Source organism: Cryptomeria japonica, chromosome 5 (genome assembly GCF_030272615.1).
Source record: "Cryptomeria japonica chromosome 5, Sugi_1.0, whole genome shotgun sequence".
Classification (NCBI taxonomy): Eukaryota; Viridiplantae; Streptophyta; class Pinopsida; order Cupressales; family Cupressaceae; genus Cryptomeria; species Cryptomeria japonica.
Window position 1 is genome coordinate 747017146 of NC_081409.1, and position 22532 is coordinate 747039677.

At 37.7% G+C, this 22532-nt stretch overlaps 1 protein-coding gene across 6 annotated transcripts in view; it reads right to left on the reverse strand.

Moving 5' to 3' along the window:
• Positions 1-22532, reverse strand: part of LOC131064111 (diacylglycerol kinase 1) — a 76763-nt gene that overhangs the window by 45541 nt on the left and 8690 nt on the right. The window lies entirely within an intron of this gene.

The following is a 22532-nucleotide window of genomic DNA, read 5'->3' on the forward strand; positions in this document are numbered from 1 at the left end:
CCCTGGCCCTATTTTTGGGCCCGGTCTCTTATGGGGCTTCGGGTCTTTTAGTTTGCAAATTGGAAAATATTGTTTCCTGGTCAGCCTAAGGTCAAAAAAATCAGTCTATCAACCCTAATTGGCAAGTATATAAACTACATTTCCTCTCCCATTTTAGAAGATGGAAAAAAGGCGGAAGCAACTTCAAACATTCAAGCATTCAAGCATTCAAGCATTTCTTCAAGCAATTGAGCATTCTAAGTCTCCATTCAAGGCTAAGTGTTGCATTCAAGACAAGGATTCAACCATTGAAGAGGAGATCATATACTACAACATACAACATACAACATAAAACAACATCTACACCTTCGCATGTAAGAATACAAACATTCTTACAACAAGGTACTAGTACTTGTTTTACATTTACAGCATTTCTCATTTCTTGGTTAATTCCAAAACCGAGGTTTGACCTAAGGGCAAACCCCTAATCCCTAACCCCCCAATCGTCTTCGCTTTTGTGTGTAGGTTGCAGGTACGCGGTTGTAATTGAAGATCTGGAATCCTTGTGCAGAGACGAACAGATCCCCCTTCGTTTCGCGGATTTTTCGGAGGACCGTGTGCACGCCGGGCGCCATCGTCCCGTCAATTTTCGCCCAAATTTGCAGGACAGCGCCGTCTCGACATTTTACTACTAATTCCAGGTCCGCAGCTTCATCCTATATCCCTATCTCAGTTTATAAGTGAATCTTTCTCACTTTCTATGCATTCCTAGCTTAATCCTCCTATCCATATTCTTTACAAAAGAGGGTAGCCTTGTTGTCTTAACCCTTGAAACTCATTTAGAATCCAATCTTGCATTGAGTGGGATTGGATCTTGTGGGTTTCAACCCCTCTTTTGAATGTAAAGTCTCTCCTAAGTGAAAACCGTCAACCCTAGCGACCTCCTTCCCCTCTCCTCGGAGTGGTGGGGGGAACACTTGGGGTTCGCTCGCGATTTTCCGCTTTATAGTATCTAGGTGCTCACGAAATCCAGTGATGTGTCGAGATGCTCTGTTGTCTATCACCCATGTGTTGGAACTGGAGGTGACTTAACTAGAGAGGGCTGAGTAGAAGACTAGTCTCTTGGAATCACTCCCTTTCTTAACTTCTACCATTGAAGCCTGTTGCTTGATCCTGTCTGGACACTTCATTGCATAGTGCCCATATTGGTCACATCTAAAACATTGTACTTCAAACATGTCTCTCTTCTTCTTTGAAGAGCTCTTTCCATTTGAGTCATTGTCCCTCTTTCTCTTAACGTTCTTCTTTCCTTTCCTGTGGGAATTAGAGTTTAGAACTTGAATGTCCTCATTACCATTGTTTTGTTTTATTCCTCTTGTGACAAGTCGAGATTCCTCTTGAATGGAATTGGTTTTCAATCTATCAAACTTAGGAAATTTAGAACGAGCATTGATTCCTTGAATGAACGATTTCCACGAGGTAGGAAATCCATTTAGGGCCATCATAGCAAGTTCTTTGTTGTCTACTAGATGTCCAATAGTGGATAGTTGATCCCTAAGCTCAGTGATCCTCAAGAAATAGGATGTAACTGTCTCTCCTTTATTCATCTTTATATGGTGTAGTTGATTCTTCAAGGTGAGAGCCCTGCTAGTGTTGTTAATTTCATAAATGTTAGCTAGGGCTTTGAACATTTGAAAAGTCGTCTCATATTTAGAAATAACTGGCACAATGTGGTCTCTCATTGAATCCACAATCATCTTAAGAGCCTTCGTACTGTCCTTGCTCCAGTGAATTTTCTCCGTATTATCAAAGGGTTCCAAAATTTCAATTTTGACATGGGAGTCAATTTTATTTTCTTTCAAAACAAGCATGATCCTGAATTTCCAAGATACAATATTTGATGCTCCATCTAGTCGATCTTCAAACCTAACTCCGGTTGCCATTAGGATTATAGGAATGTGATCCACTAAGCCAGGTGAATGTCTATAAGATCGTTACAGAATTTAATTTGATCCTCCTTAACTTAGCTCTGATACGATGTTAAGTTTATTTAAATTCTGTGATCAAGAGGATAGAAGAGATGAAGATACAGTCTGGAATTAAATTTGAACTGCAGTAGTGTGAATGAAAGGAAGCACAACACTTATCAATTTCAATATTCTGGTCCTCCTTATTGTATGTGCATTATATATATGTGGAAGAGGGGTTAAGTAGTGAAGAGATATGTCTTCCCATGTGGGAAGACACATCTCTTCCCTACGTGCCACTCATCACCCGTTAACAATATTAACACAGCCCGTTAATAACATAGCCCGATAACAATTTAAGATCATCATTGATCATGAGGAACACGATTATGAATCGCTTATCACAGCCCGTTAACATGAAAGGGTGTGACCGGTCAAACATCATAATTCGGTTTAGATTTTATTATTGATTTGTTAACATACATACTAATAGTTAACATGTAATCAATGTATTGGAATTATGAAATTGTACGAATGACGTTATATGAATTAACAAAACTGCATCAGTTTTAAAAAGCTTAAACTACTCCAGAAATTTTTTTAATAAATTCAGAAGTTTTTAATACCCTTGGTAGTTAGTTTTCATTCCCCTTGATAAGAAAGAGCCAAATAATCGAGTTTAGATGGTAGGAAAATCAATAATTTTAACAAGAAAACAATATATAGAGCTCTATTCTTGAATTCTCTTTATGTAGCCATGAAAATTTCTTTGAAAGAGAAAGCTTCATTCTATATGCCAGGCTTCACTCACACATTCAATGAAAGTTGGGTCTACGATTGCTATGGAAACTAAAAACAGTTTTTGTTGGCATTTGCATGAAGATTGCATTAATGATATGTTATGTTGTCATTGATGTCAATTGAACTGGTAATAATGATGTTGTTATTGTTGATATTGTCTTGTAACTGGTAGAAAGAACTTTGTGATGGTTATTGTAAACCGGTATGTAAGTTTGTGAGTTGAACCGGTAACCGGAGTATAAGGTTAAAACCCTTTCTATGTGATGTAACCGGTAAACCCTATCAGTTGTTTTTGCTAAACCCTAACCGATTAAGGTTGTTGAATTGGTTATGTTGGTTTATGATTTGATGTTGAGCGGTAATGATAGTGACACGTAAGGTCATTGTATGAAGACAAGTTCAAATGTTTTGGCGCGTTTGTTTGTTGGTCTAGGGAATGAGCAAAGTGTATTGCATCTAATGCAAAGCGCATGATGAATTACTAAGCTCGATGAAGCGGTAATCAAGGAGCGGTTGAGGTTTTCTTGATTGATGTGTAGAGATTGCTATGAAATCCAACACTCATGCTTGTATCGACTTGTTTGTAATCTCGATGAGAAGATTAGATCTTTGTTATGTTACCGACCTAATTGATTTGTATTTAAGGTCGATGAAGTTGTTTTATTTTGGTGTTGGCAAGAATTGGCTGAAATCAGTTGAGTGTGTGGTTGCCTAACCGGAGAATGAATCTGCAATTTGAGTAAAGGCAAATAGAAGCTTAAATGGATCTGATCAAGCAAATGTAGTGCTATTCAGACATATCAAGAAACTCCTGTTGTTTTCTAACAATCACAGCAGATTTGAAATCCCCTAACTGGGTAAGCTCTAACAAGCTTGGTTACTTATTAAATCCTCTAGCAAGGTGGTCCATTAGATTGGATTCTCAAATCCTCTACTGAGGTTACTCCTTACAGGGTATTTGCTTCTAACAAGGCATTTGTAGTCAATCCCTTAACCGGGTGATTCCTAACAGGATCAATTCTTAACAAAACTTTTTGTAAAAGCTTTAACAGGCTTGGCTCCTAATAGGGCGAACTTCAGAAAAGTGCAAATATTTTCTTGTGAGTCCCATCTCACCATGGTTTTTACCTATTTGGGTTTTCCACGTATAAATACTTGTGTCAAGTGGTGAATGTTTTATGGTTATGATCTTATTGTTTATTTGATTTAACTATTACTGAGAAGGCATGATAACCGGAAGCATTGAGAAATGAAGTATGTTGACATGATAAATCATTTGGATGTTTACAAGTTTGATGTTATTTACTGTTAAGTTGTTGTAACAATCAATCGGTATTCTTATGAGTATTGATCTTGACAGTGGTATTTCATTGATAAGTTTACTTTGAGTGGTTGAGTTTGAGTTTGGGAAAGTTTGTATCAGTTTTTCTATTTACTGATTTACACCCCCCCCCCCCCTCAGTAATCTACAGGATACTTATTCTTTCATCATACCATCAGTTTCCACATTCAAATACATGTAAACTTATATTAACAAGAAGAATGATGCAAGAATCGAGAAAACTGACTCACTAATTTCCAGACATTTTGTTGTTTTGGAAAAATATTGATGACAGAGAATGGAAAAGTAAACTTTAATTTAGACATTATTTTAATGACTCAAATGTCACTGTAGAAGGAAAAATATGATTTGAAATCTGGCCGATAAGAGTTAAAGAGAGAATTTGCATTGAATATGTTACAAACATGCTTTAATCTTATTTTATTTGAAATAGATTATAGAACTTCTCAAATAATATAAGCTAAGCAGATTATCTTCATACAAAGCTATATCTTTACATTTGCAGATGCAATTGAAATCGTTATAAATGAAGACAAAAGTAGGACAATTTCCCCCTAATAAAGGGGCTGCCAAGAAGAAAGTAAAATAAATGGTGTCGCCCTCTGGCCTTATGGGTCAGAATTAATATGATGAAGCATTCAATGGGAAAGTGAGTGCTGTGGGGGCTGAAGGCTTATCAGGATACAGACAACAATCTTATTTTTTGTTTTCATTTGGCTCTTTATGAGACTACTAACCATGTGGCTGAGATATGACTCTTTGGAAGGGCATAGCTCTTGCTATGTCTCATATTCTCTGTAAGTTGTTTATAGAAACAGATTCTCAAATCTTAGCCATTCCCTTCCTTCTAGCAAGAAGGTGAAGAATTCAAAAATCAAATTAATGTTGACAGCTGCTGGTTCCTTAAATAAGTTTCCAATGCAGAAGGTATTACATGATTATGTAACCCAATTATGTTAACAAAGCAGCAGAACTTCTAGCAAAGAAAGTTACCACTCTTGACAAGGGCCAGAGATAGGTTGGAAAAGTAAAGGATATTCTCAGCATTGAGCTCAGAGTAAACCACCTGTCAATTTTCTATGATGATAGGAATTAACAACAAAAAGAGTCAGGGAATACAACCCTTAGTAACTTTTTTATAGAAATGTTAATTTTCCATGGCTTGAGTTCTTTAGAATTTGGAGCCTATGATATTTTCAAAGCCCATTATTGTGAATTCATTTCAATTATCAACCTCGAGCAAACCACACATCCTCTTATTCCTATCTTTAACTCCAGCCTTATCTTATGAAGTGTTCTAGGTAGTTTACATATGCAAACAGAATGTGGGATCTGGGCAAGGATTGCCTTTAAATCCATTTGTCTCTCACAAATTCAATTCTGTTATTTACCCTATTAGAGTTCATTCAGTTTTGTAAACTTTCTAGTGTGAATCGCATCCTCTCAACCTAGAGATTGTCAAAGTGAAGGAAAATTGGAATTGTCAGGGAGGCAAGGAGGCAATGCAAACAGTGTTACTGATACGGGATAACTGTCCCAGATTAGTTATCTACCCTCCTCTCCTTCTGTTGTGCTCTTTTGTAACTTTGGGCTCTGCTCTTCATCCTTGGATGACTCCTGCAGTCTTCTTTTTGCATGTAGTTCTATGATGGGGAAGAAATCTTCCCAGATCTCTAGGTCAAAAGTTTTCTGAAGCAAAGCTCCTTAAGATTTCTACAAGAGAGCCCATTATAACGCAATTTGCCAAGACAGGCAAGAGATTGAGACCGAACACTAATGATCAACTTCAAGATTGTATGGAAATCCATCCTGCATTCCTTCTATCACTGATAACAAGGTCATCAAAAATACAAAAGTACTTGGTGTGGCTAAAGACTCCAAAAGCTTGCTCGCTGTAGTCTTCACAAAAAAAAGTTGCTAGCAAACAGATTATCAAGCCTTTGATAAGAAGGTTTCCAACTTTCCTCAAGCACATTGGTTAAATGTTAAGAACTTAAAATTTATTCATGGGAACTTAAACCAATTGTTGAGGACCCTAATGTCTTGAGGATGCATATCACTTTGGCCATATTTAAACTACATTTGGTCCCTCTCCTCGACATTTCACTGCTGACCTTACAGGCGATGGTCTGGGTAACACAAAAGCCTCTCAAGAGATTAATTACTACAGATTTTTTTCAGGCATCCCTGTCCCGGGGATGTCCCAGGAATGGCACTCCTAGGGGACGCCCCCATCAATTCTGCATATTGACAGTGAATTCTGACAATGAACTCTATAAGCAATTTGACTTTGACTCTCAATTTAAGACAAATTTGCTAGTTCTTATATGTTAAAGTTCGATAATGTATATGTGCATGCTTTATCCCTGTTTCAATATGAATATTTTAAATTTCCCTACATATTTTAATTTTCCCTATTTTTATATAGCCATCCCCTTTGCTGTCCCCTAGCCGTCCCCAAAACTAGCATAATAAATCACCGTCCCAGAAACGCATACCCTCGTCCCTTACTGTCCCCATCCCGGAAAGTCAGGGTAACATAGGTTAATTCCTCATGAGAGAAACAGAGTATCTCAAAGAAAAAAATTAAAACAGCCCAAACAAATTAGAGCACTCTCTTCCAATCCTACATGCAATAAGAAAGCTCCCATCCACAATCCCCAGCGTCTTAAACCTACCACTAACTTCAATGACTTCAGAATAGATTAAGCTCATTTTGTGGAGCAAATTTATCATTGTGACAATGACATTTGCAGCCAAAGATGAAACTTGTAATGTCCCCTTCCATTGGGCAGCCGGAAGTGTCCCTTTTAGCCTATTTAATTCTTGTAGGTTAATTTTATACTTTATTAAGGAAAAATTAATTAATTATATTTAAAATAGTCCTAAGCTTAAGAGGATTATTATGTTTGATTAATTATAGCTGAGCCTTGGCTATTTTAATAAAGCATCTTTATTTTGTGTCAATGGAGAATTTATAAAGTGGCTCCCTTTATGAGCACGAAAATGAAATTAAATAATTCTCTCAAAGATGGATATAATAGAGTTGAAAACCAAAATGCAATTTACTATTGACTTGTTATTGTTTTGGGGAGCTTTGAGAACTTTTGCTTTCAATAGAAAGCCCTAGGACAAAAAATCTTGGGGTTCTTGGTCGATTGAACAAAAACCCATTTCACCCAACCTTGGTGGATTCACAAAGGATTCACAAGTGCATTAATTGGATTGGTGTTTGGAGTTTTGGTTGTCCTAAGTGATATATCATTTTCACAGATTTAGGGAACTTGCTCTACAAGGAAGATTTCATTATATAATTTGTGGAATTTGTATACAAATACAAATTTATGAAATTTGAATATTAGAATAATATCTTTAATTATTTTGTTAATGGTCAATAAGGTATCCTAATGTACATATTAGTTAGTTTCTATACAATTGTTTTGTTATAGAAACATCCTCTTTGTAATTCTTTATGTGATCATTTGATCATTTCATTAATTCATTAAATTTTTACCAAAACATAATATCAGAGCTAAAATAAAAAATCTGAATTTTTTCAAAGTTTTTTTGAGATTTTCAAGCCTAAAGTCTATAATTCGTAAAATTGTTTTTTTTTTGGCACCTGTGAACAATATCTGCCCATGCGTAGGTTTTTTCAAACCTACGCAAAGTTCTTCTTGTATTTTCGCAACACGGGTGTCGATGTTTGCATCACAGCCTTTTTTTTTTGCTGCTTGAACTCTGTTTTTCCGCCATGAATACTTCTTTTCTGGTCGCACAATGCAATTTTTTGCATTTTTTCTTTTGCGAAGGCGCCGGTTTTTTCCCTACGGATTTTGTAGCAGTTTTTACCCGCGATCTATGGTTTATTCTGCGTCGAGCCTTTGTTTTTCGTGCAATTTCTGAATATTGCAGCTTGTAATTCACAATTTCACGACGGAACCCACGACACTTGCATATTTTCTGCAGCATTTTTGATCCGCAAACCCGTATTTCGGGTCTATGTTTCCGATGGCGGCAATTTGTCTTTTGCTCTCAATTTCTGCTGCCTTCAGATTTTTCAGCGGCTAGGGCACAACATTTTGTGCCTTCACAAATTCGACCTAGGGTTTTACTTTTTGTTGACTAGGGTTTTACAAAAAAAACTCTAATTTTAGGACCGAATTATTTTTCAATAGTAGATTCCTTGTAGGTTTTCCCCATACTTATCTACGTGTTCGTCAGAATTTTCTCGGTTTGTCAAAAATCTGTACCTTGAGATTTGTGCCATTCATACTTTGTTCTATCTTGAAGTTTGTACATGTCTTTGCCTCAGATTCTGCATTGGAACCCGTGCTTTAGGTTTTGTGCTCTTCAAAAATCAGTTTTTTGCCTCTTCAATGATTCTAGTTTTTTGTGCCTTGAAAAGCGTGCAAGATGGCGTCTTTGATCAACATAATGTTAGAAGGCAAACACCGATTTAACAACAAAAATTACAACACATGGAAGTAGCAAATGATGACAATCTTTGAATATCGTCGCCTCCATCTCATTTTGGGTAAAGAGACTCATCCTACTATAGCTAAATAAAATTCAGATAATTTTGACGAGCGCAACTGGGAAGTGGTCATGCTTATCAAACTTTCTATTACTGATGATCAGCTGCCTCAAGTACCATCCAACAAGACAGCTACAAAGATCTAGACTATTTTGAAGGATCTCCATGAGACATCAACTAAGAACCGTGTGTTCTTTCTGAAGAACCAGCTATTTACTATCATGATGGATGAGCATATGTCCTTACAAGAGCATCTGATGAAGACTAAGGACATTCGAGATCAGATGGAAGCAATTGGTCAAAAAATGGAGGAAGAGGATATGGTAGTAATCACCCTGAAGAGTCTACCTAAATCTTATGAGAACTTTATAGAAACACTCAACATTACTGCAACGAATGTTGACTTGAAATTTCCAGAGTTGTGCACCAAACTTCTGCAACAAGATCGTTGGAAAGAACAGTTTGGTAGCAGTGCCACTTCGTCCTCCACAGAACAAGCCTTCACAACAAAATCCTTTCACAAGGATAAAGGCAAATCTCAGTAATCTCAAAAAAAGGCCCCAATCAGTCTTAGAATAGCTCAAAGAAGAAGAAAGTTCAATGTAACTACTGCCACAAATTTGGTCACTTGATAAAGAACCGTTGGAAACAATTGGCTTTCGAACAGCGGAAGCAAGGAGGGTCCCAACCTAAGGCCAATCGTAGAGCACTCTGCACAAGAAGATGCATTTTACACTTTCATGGCGAAACGACCTACAGATCATGTGAAGTCTTCTGGTTGGTACATAGACTCTGGTGCTTCTCGACACTTCACTCATCAACGTTATTGATTCCTAGACTTCTCACCTTTCACCAATTCAGTCATTTTTGGAGGAGGTGAAGAGTATACTGTTGTTGGCAAGTGCAACGTTCAGATACAGTCTAGTGGGAGGAATCTCATATTCCTTAATGTATACTGCATTCCTGGCATGGAACTAAACCTTCTCTCTATGAGCCAAATTATGTGGCATTCTCCTCAACTTGATGTGGTATTTAGTTCACACAAGCGTTTGATTGTAGATCGCACAACTTGCACTATTGTGACCACCGCCATCAAGGATCATGGTCTATACAGACTTGTGGATATGAGTGATTCTCTTGATGTAAGAACTCTTGAAGGTTCTAACTTAAATTTCCAGCTGTAGACACTTAGGAATTCTTGTGCAACCTCTATGTACTCTGATCTGAGTTTTCAGTCCGATTTGTTTGCTTAAATGGGCATGGAATATGATTTGAATGCTTGCAACTAACACTACAATGTCTAAACAAAGAACAAGAGGCAATTGCAAATGCATATATCAGAAATTTTACATGTAAATGTGCACCTACAGCCAATTGTCATTTCCACAAACACTTGGCATGCAACTAACAAATTAAATTATAACTGTAAATACACTATGTATTCCTTCGATTATTTAATTGTTGCTCATAATACACCATACCTGAACAAATTGGATTGCTTGGCAATGGAGACCCTTGTCTTTTCGCTGCTGCTGAAGGTGTACGGTTGCCTTGGAAAAAGTGCCAGCACTCAGATTGAAGTCTATGTACCCTCCAATTGTTGTGCATTGTCTTCCTACACCCCTGCGACCCCTCTCTAATTTTCTTAGAATTTATTGACAGCTGCAAGCATGAAATCGTACTTCTTGAAATGGTATGGCCAGCACAGGGTACGGCTACAGCTGGAAAAGTATGGCTGTTTGGGATTGATGCCACACGTGGTAAATCCCTTCGCAAATTCAGTCTCTCAGATATGCAGATGTAGATTCAATGATCAGCACAAAAACAATGAATTTCTTCACCAATTCGTTCAATGAAAACTTTTGAGTGAAGCTCTCCCTATAGGCTGCAATTCGGTAGATAATTCACTACTTCAAAGCAGCAACGCATTGAAGATTTGCACGTTCTCCAATGGTCTGGCAGTCTGAAACCCTAGGTTTCTTCCTCTTCCGAAGAAATCAACAATTTCACACCATAATAATCATAATAGCTTCAAGTCTCTCGAGGCATTATATATTCTCACAAAAAGTCCGATTTTCCTCCATATATGCATTAATTAATATTAAATGACATTTAATATAAAAAGTGCACCAAGTCATTTAATATTTGTCTTGATAATTGAGCCTATTAATTAATTCAAAATGGCCCCATCTCATGATGCCACGACCCTCACTTAGTTATAATATAAAATTATATTATAACTTAATAATTTTTTAGCGTCATCTAAACTGGGAGCTGACATGATGAAGCTGCATATGACCATACCCCTTTACTAAAAATAGCAGGGATCCATCTCTAACATCTCTGACTTACTCGAAATAGTAAGTAATACATACGGAGTCCAAGTGAAACCAAACGAAAGCCAAACCTACAAAACTCTGACCACTGGAGAAGCTACATCCCTCAAAGGACCCTCTATCCAACCTTATTAGCCTACAAGGGTCAGTAATAGGCTAATCTTATTGAATATCTGATGTCCAACGGGAAGGGGACATCACACTTGAGCGTGCCTTTGCAACTAAATCATCTACTATCAACAATCTCTAGCATCAGCAATGTGGCCACCTGAACATTCACTATCTTGCTCACTCAGCTTGTTCGGGAGGATTTAGTCCTTAACTTACTTGAGATTTAGACTCAAAATCACCGAGTTTGTGGAGCTTGTCAGGCTGGGAAGCAGCACAAGACACCATTCGAGGATGGTGACTCATGGTGAGCCTCAAAGGTACTACAGTTGGTTCACGTTGATGTATGTGGTCCAATGAATACACCTTTTGTTACTAGTTCTAGGTATTTCTTACTTTTTGTCGATGATTTCAGTCGTAAAATGTGGATGTACTTTCTTAGACAGAAATTAGATGTGTTAACTATATTTCAAAAGTTTACGGCCTCAGTAGAAAAAGAATAAGGTTGTCCCATAGTCACTCTTAGGTCAGATAATGGGAGGAGTTTTGTTCTACCGCTTTCTCCAACTTCTATGATACACACGACATCAAACGCTAGTTAATAGCGTTGTAGAACGTTGCAATCACACTATAACTGAAATGGCTGGGTCAATGTTGGAACACAGGAGTGTTCCCAAGAAATTTTGGGTAGAAGCAATATTCACTGCAGTCTATCTCCTTAATTGGTCTCCCACACAGGCTATTAAGGGGAAAACTCCTGAGGAAGAGTGGAATGGTCGCAAACCTAGGATCAGTCATCTAAAAGTCTTTAGCTCTTTAGCATATATGTTTAGACCAGATGCCAAGCACTCCAAGTTAGATTCTAGGAGTCAAAAACTTATGTTCATAAGGTACAATGACAACCACAAGGCTTACCAGTTGATTGATGTAATGTCTTATCTTCAGTCGTGATGTTGTCTTTGATGAAGAACGGGGACCTTTTCAGCTAACCTTGTCGATGCAGAATTCTGAGGATCGGCCTTTGAAGACTATTGATTTGGGGGTGCATCTTGCATTTGGTTCACTTAATGAGAGGGACGATGCAAAATCTGAATTTGAAGATGCACTACCTAAATTTCCTCCGGATGATGTTAATCTTCCTCCTATTGAACCTGTTCATTCCTCCTACATCTAATGTTGGTTCTTCAACTCTCCGACCTAAATGGTGGGCTAAGACTATAAGTGATCTTCATGTTGATGAGCTCATCGAGGGTAGATCTTCTAGAAACAAGAGCAAGCAGCAAAATACAGTCAATTTTAGTCTCACGGCCAACATTCATAGTATTTTTTAGCCTCAAACATATTTTGAGGCTAAAGGAATTCCTAAGTGGGAAAAGAATATGGAAGCTAAACAACATTGTCTTTTGAAGAATAACACTTGGGTCCTTTCTAATCTTCCTCCAAGGAAGAAGCCCATTAGCTGCAAATGGGTGTATAAATTTAAGTACAAAGCTGACAGAACCCTTGCCAAGTACAAAGCTAGTCTAGTTGCTCAGGAGTTCTCACAGAAGGAAGGCATTGACAATAGCCAAGATGAGTACCATTCGGCTTGTCCTTGCCTTAGCAACTCAGTTTGGTTGGAAATTCCATCAGATGGATGTTAAGAGTGCATTCCTCAACGGTGAGTTGCAAGAAGAAGTCTACATGATGCAGCCTCTAAGGTTCAAGGTTGCTAGAAAAGAACATCAGGTGTGCAAATAGGTGAAACCACTATGGCCTGAAACAGGCTCCTCGGGCTTGGCACATCAAAATTGACAGGTACCTGACAGATAATGGCTTCAGAGGAGTCCATCTAATTCTACTTTCTATGTCAAAAACACTGGTAGTGATATTCTTCTATTTGTTGTCTATGTCGATGACCTGATTATCACTGGTAGTTCAACAATTTTGATCCATCAGATCAAATTGACTTTGTGCCAGTCCTTTGACATGATAAACTTGGGCCTTCTACACTATTGCTTAGATTTTGAAGTTTGGTAGATTGAACGTAGTATCTTCATATCTCAATCAAAGTATGCTTGCAATCTTCTGGACAAGTTTCGGATGCAAGACTACAAACCTACATCCACACATATGGAGAAGGGGCTGAAGCTAACAGCCAAATCATATTAACCTGTGGTGAATGAATCAGCATTCAGGCAACTAGTGAGCAGTCTCGTCTATCTTACTGCTACTAGGCCTAATCTCAGTTTTGCAATGAGCTACATTTCATGTTTCATGACAGCCCCCAAGGCTGATTATTGGGTAGCAGTGAAGCCTGTGCTATGTCATTTGAAGGGCACTTTTGATTTTGGTCTTCTATACAGCAAAAGTCACGATCCTAGACTCATTGGTTTTACAGACTCGCATTGGGTAGGTTTCGTTGATGACAGAAAATCAACATCTGAGTATGTTTTCAGTTTAGGATTTGTTGTAGTCACATGGACTACCAAGAAGCAGCAAGTTGTGGCTCTTTCCTCGACAAAAGCAGAGTCTTGAGGAACAATTAAGGCAGCTCGTGAGGCAATTTGGCTTCGGAGGATGCTTTCAGACATGCAAATGTCTCAAGCGAGTCCTTCTCCCCTTTATTCTATGACAATCAAGGGATGCTCAAACTAGCCAAGAATCCGACCTTCCATGAGAGAACCAAGCATGTTGAATTTCACTATCACTTCATTCGAAAGCTAGTTGAAGATGGATTAGTGCAGTTGCTATATGTTTCGATTGCGAATCAAACAATAGATATCCTCACCAAGTCTCTGAGCCATGATAAGTTTGTAAAATTTAGGGGGCAACTTGGTGTAGTTGACAGATTGATCATTGAGAGAGGGTATTAGAATAATATCTTTAATTATTTTGTTAATGGTCAATAATGTATCATAATTTACATATTAGTTAGTTTCTATTTTTACGATTGTTTCATTATAAAAACATCATTTCTGTAATTCTTTAAATGATTGTTTGATCATTTCATTAATTCGTTAAGTTTTTACCGAAACATTGCAGGCAAGATAGTGGACATCAAGGTCTGAGGATTATTGTTCGGCGTGGAAGTTCACTTTGCCAAAGCATGAAACTTTCCTTCCAATGATCCTTCACATTGAAACTTGCCATTTTATGCATTTCAAATTTGGGCAGCAAGTACTCTTGCTTATTTGGAAAACTTCCTTGTAGTTCTCTCTTGCATATGTTGCTGATTTTATATCAGATTTCAAATTTATGTATGTTAACTATGAGGCTGAAAACATTGTAATTTCATAACAGCATTGTATTTTATTTCAAGAAAATCAATAAAAACCAAGAATTATGTCTTGCAAGTTTCTTGTAATTTCATTGTTGTTTTTGTAAGTTTCTTTGTGTTAAGGAGAATATCCCACATAAGTGGTATCAGAGCCAATGGTCCTAAGTGGGCAAGCAAGCACCAATGGAAGCACTTTGCACCAGGACCAGGATTTGATGAGCTAAAGTCCCTGAGGTTGTAAACAGACCACCAAGTGAGGCAGTTTGCAACAGAATTTGTGAGTGTTGGTAAGAGGATATGTAAACAGATTGCTGAGTATGAGGCAATTTACAACAAAACCTGAGGGTTTTGGTAAAAAGATTTGTATTTGTGAGGCCTTGAAAATGGAAAAGAGAGAGCGGAAAATGACATTTGTCATTAAATGGATTCTGAGAATTTCTGTACTTGAGAAAATTGGAGACGTGAGAAAATTAGAGAAACACAAGAAAGCTAAGAAATGACATGAAAGTGATGAAGCAGCAGATAGATGAAATGAGAGTAGAATTGGGAAGGAGAAAAGCGGAGAAGAAAAGAGGTGATGGTAATTGTGATTAGTTTTTCTAATCATGATTTGATTGGAGGAAAGAGGGAAGAAGCAGCAGAGTGTCATGCAAGTGGCACTAAAGAAGAAGAGAATGAATATGAAGAAGTTGATGAATATGAAGCTTAGGCATGTCTATTGGAAGACATGGAGAATGAGAAGATTGCAGAGAAGGAAAGACTTTGTGAAGATTTAAAGGAGACGACAACAGAGGAGAAAGTGAAGAAAGAGTTTCAACAGCGAACAAAACTGAGGTAAAATCTCTGTTTCATTTTTCTAGATATTGTTATTATGATGTATGTAAGCATATTGAAGGTTGCAGCAGAAGAGAGTCCTTTATAGGAAATAGAAGAAAGTGAAGAAAATGATTTACTACTGCAGATTGCAGTAGAAGGAGAAGAATAGAATGCATTGATTGCAGGTAAAGGAGGTGATACAGTTGCACGTCTTGGTAAAAGCATTAAAGAAGAGAACATAACTGAAGTTCCAGCAGGTGATGAGAAGGGAAAATCTTTTCTTATTGAATTTAAAAGATAGTTTTCATGTTGAGATGGACGAGTTGGTAAATGAAGATGAGATGGCTTAGATGGATTTTGTTAGTGTTGATTGATATGCAATGAAAGATTTGTATGATGAAGCAGAGGATGGTACAGATGAATTTTGATGGAGGTGGTTAGATTGTGGTGGGTTGAATCCCACAAGGTTACAAGAGAGTGAGAGTTGCACTTGGGAGAGGTGGTCGGTTTATGGTGGAGTTGAAGATGAGTGCAGAGCAAAGTTGTTGAAAGAGAAGGATGCTTGTTCCGGCAAGGTGCTGGAAGAAAAGGAAGAACTCATTGGAGGTACCAATTTCAGTGATGAAATTTGTTTAAGGTTGTTTACAACCTGAAAAGATGGTTCTACCATTCAACTCCATTTTGTGAAACCATTTTCACATTAAAAATTCTTACCTTGGGTGTCTTATGCAGGAGCATCCACGGGCATAAGGGACCTAAATATTTTATTTAATAATGCCTGGAAAAATATTCTGATGAATAAATATATTGTATTTGGGACCTAAATATTTTATTAAATATTTAGCTATGTTCAAATGTACCAGCTTGCATAGGAGATTGACACATGTCGGCAGCATCTATAAAGAAAATTTTGAGAATCTTCCATTTTGGCATCCAACTTGGGAGTAAAAAGAAACTTTCCTTCCATGATCCTTCATATTGAAACTTGCCATTTTATGCATTTCAAATTTGGGTGCCCAAGAACTCTTGCCCATTTTGGGTCCCCAGAAACTTATCGAAGTTTATAATTTGACTAGTTGAGATGGAGGTGGCAATGTATAGTTCAAGTGGAGCAATTAAAGCAGTTTTCTAAATTTATGGGTAGCTTCCTTATCTTGGCAAGGGATTTTAGAGGTGATTTCCAACTCATGGTCTTGGGAAACAATGGTTGTAAACCTCCATTACTTCTCTATAAATTGGGAGCCAAAGTTAACAATTGAAGATTTTATAGGTTGAAGTTTGGGAAGCTGATTTGAAAAGCAAAATCAGATATGAAGTTGGAAGACTTCCTTGTAGTTCTCTCTTGCATATGTTGCTGATTGTATATCAGATTTCAAATTCATGTATGTTGCCTATGAGGCTGAAAACATTATAATTTCCGAACAGCATTGTATTTAAAACATTTTTCAGAACAGCATTGTATTTTCATTTCAGAAAAATCAATAGAAAGCGAGAATCACGTTCTCTCTTGCATATGTTGCTGATTTTATATCAGATTTCAAATTCATGTATGTTGCCTATGAGGCTGAAAACATTATAATTTCCGAACAGCATTGTATTTAAAACATTTTTCAGAACAGCATTGTATTTTCATTTCATAAAAATCAATAGAAAGAGAGAATCACATTCTCTCTTGCATATGTTGCTGATTTTATATCAGATTTCAAATTCATGTATGTTGCCTATGAGGCTGAAAACATTATAATTTCCGAGCAGCATTGTATTTAAAACATTTTTCAGAACAGCATTGTATTTTCATTTCAGAAAAATCAATAGAAAGTGAGAATCACGTCTCGCATGTTTCCTATAACTTCATTGTTTTTGTGAGTAGGTTTGTGTTAGGAGAGTATCTCACATCAATAAGCATGGGAGGGAAAGACCCCTCAATACAATACTTGTCATGCCCCCATCTCAATAACATTCTCCAAACCGTCCTTAGGATGACTTTAGATGTAGATATTCAGAAAATCAACTTAAAAATAAGACTTCGATATTTTCTTCTAAGGTTGTAGGTCATCAGTTAAGGACTTTAGCATTCTTAATATTCTTTCCCCTTGAGTCTCAACAAATCAGTGAACAAAGCAGTTTCCCTGGGCTGATATATACACAGCAGTAACTTTACAAAACATATATAATTATTGTTAAGGGAGCGATCTTATTATCCAATAAGATAGTGATCTTGTTATTAATTAATACTAGCATCTCACCTTAAAGAAGTCATGATCTCTATTGTGATTACGAATCAAGATAGCAACTCAATAGTTAACAGCCACAATTCATTAGTAAGAGGCCCATGATAGTTGTGAAAAGACGCAGCCTTGGAGGAGAGTGTGTACATAGGACAAAGACATGACCCCTCATTGGGATAGAAGGGTATATAAGGGATCCAGGTTGTATTTGTTCAAATATTCGATATGTTAACAATAGAGACGAAAGTTCTATATAAAGAATTTACAAGGACGACATTTCTAAAAGAAACAATAGTTGACAAAATGCAGAAAAGGAAACTTTCCTAAACTAAGACAACTAGATGACCATTAAAGAAACAATGCATTATCTATACGCTCCCTTAATGATCACTGTTCTAACTACCGAGAGAAAAACAAAGAAGGTTGCCCCCTTCTTCTCAAAACACTCTGGGACAAAACCCTACCACTGACCCTCCCAGAATATGCAGAACTTTTGGATATCATCACAAATCATCCAACCTAACGTTGGGTCACAAAGTTGTCTCTCCCTGTAGTGAGACATCGAGAACAGCGGCATTAATCAAAACCACGATTTTGAGGAAAAAATCGGCAAACCCTCCAAAGAACAATAGACAATTTTAGCCAAAACCCACAAAAACTTTTGCAAATGAGCACTAAGCATTGTTCGCTCCAGCAACCCCAAAATAGACTGCAATAAACCACTGTTGCAGATATTCACCCTGTTGATTGTAATTAGGAAGGAAGAGGCAGATTCCAATTGCCTTAGGCAACATTGGAATCCGCACAAAGGGCTGGCCCCTTCTTCAACGTGTAGGGCTGGGCCCTATACCTCACGGCACTCCTTAAACCTCACGCCACACTCAACGTGTTCCTAAATAGGGCCAACCCTATTCTATCAAAGCAATTTCGCTAAAAGGGAAAATAATAAATAAAAGTTAATCACAAAGTAAAGCCGACTTAACTAAGACTTTGCTCCTCATATAAATAAATGACAACTTCACATTACTATTCACTCACAAGATCCTTCTATGCGAAATATACATCTACCTAAAATGCGAAGTTTGAAGGAGCAATATTAGCGAATTATATCTGTCATTAAAGGTGTGAATTTCAAGTGCAAATACCATCATAAGGAGGGCGAACTGATCTAGGTCCAAGGTGCTAAGGTTGCAGTCCAGTCTCAAGCAAAGGTGCAGACTTAAGATGCAATAAAATACAAATCTAGGGTGTGGACCTGATTGCGGGTTGATGTGTTGAAGGGGGTAGACTTGAAGACTTGATGCTTATGAAAGTACAGACTTGTTGAAGACGTTATCAGCCCTAAGTGCAAACATCTTCAAGTACTCGAGATAAGTGTTGTAATCATTATATGACTATAATCCATAATCAGATCTGAGGATCTTTTCTGGCTAGGTTTTTTCTCCTAGGAGGTTATCCCAGGGTAACCGTGTCTTGTTCTTATTTTTTGTTCATTTCTATGTTATGCCTAAATCTAGAAATCTCTAAATCTTTCAACTAAACAACCTAGTTAGAAACTAAATTCTGATTTCTGAGTTTATATTAATCTGAAAGTATTAAAATCAACACGCCCCAAAGACTCCAAGTGCAACCCAAAACAGACTGCAAGATACAATGTTTTTTGTGGATAAAACCATCAAACCCTAAAACAGAACCATCCAAAAGAGAATTCATGATTTTTGAGGACAAAATCAAAAAAAAACCCATAAATCTAAGGTTACAAATCATCGTTTTTGTGGAAAAACGGTAAAACCCTCGAATAACAAAATCCCACGCGAACATCACGAAATACATGATTTTCGAGGAGAAAAATCCAAAACCAAAAATCAAATAATTTTTGAGGCAAAATTATTAAAAGGCCATCAAATAGGTTTTTTTATGGACAAAAATTATAAAACCCAAAAAACTAGAGAGCCCTCCCAAACTGCGAAAACCCTAACCTTGACATACAAGATTAAACCCTCTATGTGGGTAGCAGAATCAAAATCCCACAAAGAAAAAAACGACACTTGCACAGATGAATTGTGCACAGACAAACCCTCCATCACGCAATTTGGAAAAAACCAAAAAATCAGACACGTGGGCATCGAGGATTTTGTTCACCCAAAAAAAGAGCAAAAAACGCCATCGCAGGAAGACATTGTAAAAAAAGATGTAAATAAACCCATCACGAGTTACAAATTGCAGAAAACACGTGACTTTGAGAGCAAAAAACGACAATTACGAACCTCAAGGTTGTCGCGCCGCAAAAACAGTGGTCGCAAACTTCATAGCGCAGCCAAAATAACACAAAGGAAGATGCAGTCGCGGAAACAAAGCGACAAATATAGACAACCATCACGCAGAGAAATGCAAACAAATAGAGCCGAACATGCTGTAGACAGAGACTAAAAGCTGAGAAGAAACCTACGATTTTAATCTGAAAACGACCTTACACAACTGCAAACCCTTGCATGCAAAGATACAGACGTGGCAAGCACGAAAATATCATGCAATTCCTTCAAAAAAAAAACCTTCGAGTTTGCAGACAAAAAAAGGTTTAAAAACCCTAAAATTTCAGGAAAACAAAACCCCACGAATGTTTTATTAAAAAAAGTTCGCCAAAAAGCAAGAGGCCACGAATTTTTATTTTAAAAAATTTGCCAAATTCTGAAAACTCCATCGAACCACTCTAAGACGAAAGTTAACAATAGAGACGAAAGTTCTATATAAAGAATTTACAAGGACAATGTTTCTAAAAGAAACAATCGTTAACAAAATTTAGAAAAGGAAACTTTTCTAAACTAACTACGACAACTAGATGACCATTAAAGAAACACATTATTCTAATAGTATCAAGGGCAGGAATGAAACAGCACAAAATAAAAAGATAATCAGATACAAAAGGCAAATCTGATTGGAGAGATATTAAGAATAGTCAGCAGTCTTTGTTAATCACAAAGAGTTGGGCATGATGTATATAATCTTTATTATGTTGTGTCACTCATAATGTTATTGTTGAGACATGGACCAGCTAGGACTCGAACCTAGGACCTTCCATACGCTACTGGAGTGTTCTACCACTGAGCTACTGGCCCCTCTTGGACCAGTCCATCGTCAGTCCGGGTGTGGCTTATTTCCAACACCAACACCCCCCCTTAAGCCACGCCTCTCGTGTGCTTGGGGCTCCTAGCCTGGACCTGGCTCTGATACCATGTTGAGACATGGACCAGCTAGGACTCGAACCTAGGACCTTCCATACGCTGCTGGAGTGCTCTACCACTGAGCTACTGGCCCCTCTTGGACCAGTCCATCGTCGGTCCAGGTGTGGCTTATTTCCAACACCAACACCCCCCCTTAAGCCACGCCTCTCGTGTGCTTGGGGCTCCTAGCCTGGACTTGGCTCTGATACCATGTTGAGACATGGACCAACTAGGACTCGAACCTAGGACCTTCCATACGCTGCTGGAGTGCTCTACCACTGAGCTACTGGCCCCTCCTGGACGAGTCCATCGTCAGTCCGGGTGTGGCTTATTTCCAACACCAACATTTTATGCAGACTACAAACAGATATATATGTGTTAGAAGAGAACAGCATAACCCTCTATATCATATACACTAAATTTACATCAGCCTCTCCTATGACGTATATGTCCGATCAGTATTGGTCTCTCACAACCACACGCCTAGCAATTGCCCTCGATAGAAGATAAATACTCGTTCAATTTCGATGAGGGGTTGTGACGTCAATCAGGGTGGCATACCAAATGAGGGGGTGCGATGTGTAATCACAGATAGGCAAACAAGACATAATACGTGCTAACTAAACATAAATAATTAATGAAAGCAATGTGCATATTGGTGATTAGAATGATATATATATTATTAAATGTTGAAGGCCTTAAGGCCAATTTAACATTTAATTTTATCCGACTGAAGCTATAAATCATCAACACTCCCTCTTAGCTAGGGAGGATAAAAGATATTGGGAGCAATATTCATAAATTGTATGATGCTTATCTTGGGACCATAGTTTCAAGATGTGAATTGCCTCTATCGGCGATTCTATTCACAAACTCTTGAGTGGATTGCCTCTGTCGGCAATTCTATCCATAAGCTCTTGTGTGGATTGCCTCTGTCGGCAATTCTATCCACAAGCTCTTGTGTGGATTGCCTCAGTCAGCGATTCTATCCATGAGCTCTCACTTGGATTGCCTCAGTCAGCGATTCTATCCACAAGCTCTTACGTGGATTGCCTCAGTCGGCGATTCTATCCATGAGCTCTCATGTGGATTGCCTCAGTCGGCGATTCTATCCACAAGCTCTTACGTGGATTGCCTCAATCGGCGATTCTATCCATGAGCTCTTGTGTGTGGATTGCCTCAGTCGGCGATTATATCCACAATCTTGAGTTATTGTAAGATTGTCACCTTCCAATAACTTCAAAAAAATACAAGTGGAAATCATTTGGAAGTCGTCACTTCCTCATGATTTACACAGGGCCCATAAAATAATTATTAGTATTAATAATAATAATCAATATTTACAATTTTACCTCAGAAGTGCTCAATCTTTATAAGTAAGCTCCCTCTCAATCACAAGGTATCTTGAGTTTCTTCTAGAGAACATATTTTTCTGAACATACGTCTGAATTTCTGACTTCAGCAAGGGAAGCTTGTAGTTTAAGTTTGAGAAGACATATTCGTCACATATGAAACATTGTACTTTAGAGAAGTTTCTAGGCTTCTTAAATGATCGATTACCATATGTCTTTTTGTCCTTTTTCCTTTTCAAACTAGAGACTAGAACTTGAACATCTTCATCAACGGGTTTCATGATTCCTCTTGATATTAGGTTACACTCTTCTTGAATGCAGTCAGCTTTTAGTCTATTAAATTTGGGAACTTTGGATCGAGCACTAACTCCTTGTCTAAAGTTTTCCCATGAGATAGGGAGCCCATTTAGAGTTATCATAGTTAGCTCCTTATTATCATAAATGTGACCAATTGATGAGAGTTGGTTCCTTAATTCTGTTATCCTCATAAAATATGAAGTGATAGTCTCTTCCTTACTCATTTTAATATTAGAAAGTTGATTTTTAAGTGTGAGAATTCTGCTCGTGTTGTTAATCTCAAACATGT